Source organism: Prionailurus bengalensis, chromosome F2 (genome assembly GCF_016509475.1).
Source record: "Prionailurus bengalensis isolate Pbe53 chromosome F2, Fcat_Pben_1.1_paternal_pri, whole genome shotgun sequence".
In the NCBI taxonomy this organism is placed as follows: Eukaryota; Metazoa; Chordata; class Mammalia; order Carnivora; family Felidae; genus Prionailurus; species Prionailurus bengalensis.
The window spans coordinates 29,870,417-29,875,360 of record NC_057353.1 but is presented as its reverse complement, the minus strand read 5'-3'; the positions used below and the strand labels follow the sequence as shown (position 1 = coordinate 29,875,360).

Here is a 4,944-nt window from a genome sequence, read left to right as displayed (position 1 = left end):
ATTCTTCTCACAACATTCTGCATGAAAGATTTATCCAGATAATAATTCTATCCTCTTATGAATATTAAAGTCTACTTTAACTGGGTTTAAATGAAATTCTTTCCTAGAAGGGCATCTTGGTGATTATGTACTGAGTATTTTAACTGTTCAAATAAGGTCACAAGCTCTTCATAATCCTTCTTGAGAGTGCATAAGACATAGCTCATGCTATAAACAATACTTTAAGAAATTTTAAAGGATTTTATTTAACCTGAAGGAATACCAATAGAGTCCATTAAACATTTCATGAAACTTGAGGTTTCATATTAATAACTTAGATTTGTAATTCCCAGTGTTTAGCTCATATACTTCAATAAACATATTCTTTTTTTCCCCACTAGACTTATATTTCTTAAGTTTATTTATTTTGAGAGAGAGAGAGAGAGAGAGACAGACAGACAGAATTTCAAGACTGCCAGCAGGGAGTCTGATGGGGCTCAAACTCAGGAACTTTGAGATCATGACCTGAGCTGAAATCAAGAGTTAAACACTTAACCAAACAGAGCCACCCAGGCGCCCCTAAGCTTTTATTTCTTAGGGGACAATACTAATATTTACTTGAAGTATTTATTTTCATTTATATAGGGAAGAGAGAATATGTCTCCCTACTTTAACAACACAGATAGCATGAGTTACTGCTTTCTTCTCCAGTCTTGTAACACTTGTCTACTTGTTTAAAAAAAATGTAGCAACTGAGTGCTCCATTCTCAGCACACAAAGTAAAATTGGAATGATACAGAGAAGATTAGTATGGCCCTTGGGTAAGGATGAGGTGCAAAAAAATGTAGCAGTTGAGAAAACCAGGGCACTGAGAGGTTTTCTGTCTTTCTCTGGGATACAGTTAATGACTGAGCTGAGTTTAGAGCCAGAGTCCGCATTTCTCAACTTCCCTCTCAGATCTTACAGTTTAGCAGTGGAGACATATATGTGAGGTGAATCTAAGGAAATGATAATGAAAACCTGAACAGGGCATGGGAGGCTGAGCAAGGTTTGCAGGAGAATGGAAGACTGACTCCCCACAAGAGCAAAGACCCAAGGGGCAGAGAACCCCAGGAGCAAATACCCAGGACTCATCTGGAAGCTGGATAGCATTATGCTAAGTAAAATAAGCCAGACAGAGACAGGCAAGCACTGCGTGATCTCACTTACATGTGGAATCTAAAATAGTCAAATTCGCGAAGCAGACAGTAGAATGGCTGTTGCCAGGGGTGAAAGAAATGAGGAGCACAAAGTTTCAAAGGGTACAAAGTTTCAGTTATGGAAGATGAAAGACCACTTGAGATAAAATGTACAGCATAGTGACCATAGTTAACAATACTGTACTATATATCCAAAATTTGCTAAGATGGTACATCTTGAATTAAGTCACCTCCCCCCACTCCCCCAGAATGGTTACTATGTAGAGGTGATTGATGAGTTATTTAGCTTGATTGTGGTGATCTTTTCACACTGTATACATATATCACAACATCAAGGAGAGCCAGGCTGGCTCAGCTCTTGATCTCGGAGTTGTGTGGTTCAAGCCCCATGTTGAGGGTAGAGCTTACTTAAAAAAGATCAAGTTGGGGCACCTGGGTGGCGCAGTCGGTTAAGCGTCGGACTTCAGCCAGGTCATGATCTCACGGTCTGTGAGTTCGAGACCCGCGTCAGGCTCTGGGCTGATGGCTCAGAGCCTGGAGCCTGTTTCCGATTCTGTGTCTCCCTCTCTCTCTGCCCCTCCCCCGTTCATGCTCTGTCTCTCTCTGTCCCAAAAATAAATAAACGTTTAAAAAAAAAATTAAAAAAAAAGAAAAAAAGAAAAAAAAAGATCAAGTTGTACACCTTAATTATTTTTAATTTTTATATGTCAAAGATAGCTCAATAAAGTTTAAAAAGAAAGAAATTAGATAGCAGAGGTATGGCTGGAGCAGAGGTATATGCCTGGAGGAGGAAGAAAAAAATGAAGAAAAGAGATGGGGGAGAGATCATGAGAGTTTTTAATCCACAGTGAAGGAATGGAAAATTTTCTCCATGTGGCAGGAAGCATTAGACACATCCCTCTCTATCGCTTCTCGGCCTTTTGGCTAAGATCAAGTGTAGACACATCCCTCTCAAGGGATGAGCTAGAGGTCTGGGTTTCAGGGGGTAGAAGGAAACTAACTATATACACTTTATAATGCTTGAAGTTTTTATCATGTGCATTGAGTATTTTTAAGAGAGAAAAAAATTCAAGCAAAAATTAGTCATTAAAACCAATACAACAAAGAAGGATTTATCTAAGCAGGCAACTCCCACAAAGGAAAAAGGAAGAATCATGTGTTTATCAGTGAGGGCAAACTTCAGTTAAAAGTTTCATGTATTTTTCAACTTAAAGAGGCTGCTCTCCATGTGGTTCAAAGAAGCAATTCAAGTCTGAGACCTTCTGGGCTATTTCCTCTTTTGTGTGAGGCACAAAGAAAGAAACAAGTTAGCTCAGGGTGAAACATCTCTGAGGCTTGAAACAATCAATATGATTTGATAATTCCCTATTAGGCAATAATTCATGCTCCAGAAAGAGGGAGGGAGGGGAAAAAGGGGAGGGAGAGGGAGAGGGAGAGGGATAGAGGGAGAGGGAGAAAGGGAGAGGGAGGGAGAGGGAGAGGGAGAGAGAGACTCAATATCTATGATGCCATATAATCCCATTCATAAATAATAAAGACAAAGACACCTGTTAGAACAGATGCAATGAGGAAGGACAAGTTTAGAGGGGATAATTAATCGAAGTTATCCACCAAGAATGTCAGGTTTCTTGCATTTTTGTGTATAAAGTCAGTGAGTAATCCAGCTAAGAGGGCTTTACCCAAAGTGGCTGGAAAGGTGCTGAGTCCAAGATGCTTATAATGAAACACACAGACCCCAAACCTAGTTGATAGTAGAGATTTTGTGATTTTTCATCTATGTGTAATAGACAGACTGGATTTTAATAACGTCTGAGTTCTCACAGGAATTCTGGGACAAAGATATCAAGACAAAGTGAAATAAGCCATCTCCACACATAACTATTGCAAAAACCAATATAACCCAGCTTCTTGCCCTGGATTCAACGGCATGAAGATCGCCCTGTACTTTAGAATTTGTTCAATTGGTATCAGTCTTCAATTAAGCAAGAAATTATACTTTAAAAACCAGCTAGCACTCATTTTTGTGTGTTTCTTTTTTCGCCACAGCATTTGCTGTCTTTTAAGTGAGTCCACAGGAAAGGAAAGGAAAGGAAAGGAAAGGAAAGGAAAGGAAAGGAAAGGAAAGGAAAGGGAGGGAAGGAAGGAAAGGGAGGGAAGAGAGGGAAAGGAGGGAAGGAAGGAAGGAAAAAACAGGGAGAGAGAAGGAATGAACAAACCAACCACAGATCCTACAGAACGTTCTTCTGTTCTTATTATTTTTTTTTGTTTCTTCTTTTATTTTGCAATACTGGTAACATTTGTTAAGAAAGTGGTAATGTATTTTAACGGCTATTATATCTTAATATCAACTTATAATAATAACTCTTCCATTTCAGTTTAGGAATTTTAAGGTAGAAGAATGGCCACAGCAGCAAAATTGAGAGAGAAGCCTTTCAAGAGAACCAGGAACTACATCTTTAGTGCACCGGCTTGAGTTTTCTGAACATATTGATAGGGACACAAAGCAATGACAGGAATTAGTATTGCCTTTTCCCACATTTTATGGAAGATGCAAAAATGATAAAAAGTCAGCAATTTGGGGGGTGCCTGGATGGCTTAGTGGGTAGAGTGTCAGACTCTTGGTTTAGGCTTAGGTCACAGTCTCATAGCGGTGAGATCAAGCCCTGAGCATGGAGCCTGCTTAAGACTCTCTCTCTCTCTCTCTCTCTCTCTCTCTTTCTTTCTTTCTTTCTTTCTTCCTTCCTTCCTTCCTTCCCTCCCTTTCCTTCCTTCCCTTCCATCCTTTCCTTCCTCTCTCCTCCTGTCCCTCTTCTCTGCTCATGATCTCTCTTAAAAAATTAAATTAAAAAAGTCAGCAATTATTTTAGCTTCATGGTTAGATTTTCTGTGGTCTGTTAAGTACATCATAGTGATCGTTTTCTTCATCACCCAATTAAAACAAGAAGGAAAATGCTCTCTAACCAACAGAAGAAGACAAAATATTTCTAAAATGTTCCTTTGGAAGAATATATTGAAACCAAGAAGCTAATGGAGAAATAAACGGGACTAAATATTACTTATAATTGTTAGCTATAGATGTCCTAATGGCCAAGTTGGTGAGTTTCCTCATTAGATCTCACACACAAAATTGGTATCTTGCCCATCAAACTATGGAAAGCTGAAAGTGTAAGAAGTAAATGATTGGGGAAAGGTTTCTGTTTTGTTTTGCATTTAAATTTAAGTAGTTAGATAGCTATACTTAAATACTGACTGCTCTTTTGAATGCACAAATAAGACACTACTATATTTAAATGTCAATATCACCCTCTGAACGCTGTCATTTTTATGAACAAGTCTTTCCCTCATTTTTAGGAGCTTAGGGATTTGCTCCAAGATTCACTTTCATAACTTAAATTTATCAGTAATTTACATTATTTTAAATTATTTGTGAGATTCTGACCAAATCTTATGTTTACAGGTGACTATTATTCAATAATGGCAAAAATTGAAATTTTCCCAAGAAGTTTCTAATTAATTTCATGAGTGTTTCAGGGCTCACTGCCCTGGATCTCAGTAACCTCACCCATAAAATAAAAAAGATTTGGATGGATAATATTTAAGTATAATTCTGTTCCTCAACTATCATTCTTATATTTATATAGTTTTAATGGACTGTTTTTTCTTTCTAACTTGGTGATCTAATTTAATCAGCACCTGAAGAAAGATTTCAACATTTATGATGTTTCACTATCAAATCTCCTGTAATTATATCCCCATTTTTCATGTT

The 4,944-nt window shown here is 37.9% G+C and overlaps 1 non-coding gene across 1 annotated transcript; it reads left to right on the top strand.

Annotated features, from left to right (window-relative positions):
• Positions 1 to 735: 735 nt before the first annotated feature.
• On the top strand, positions 736 to 841 carry LOC122496178. The gene has a single exon (XR_006300715.1). It is a non-coding gene; the product is annotated as a U6 spliceosomal RNA (small nuclear RNA).
• The last annotated feature ends 4,103 nt before the right edge of the window (positions 842 to 4,944 follow it).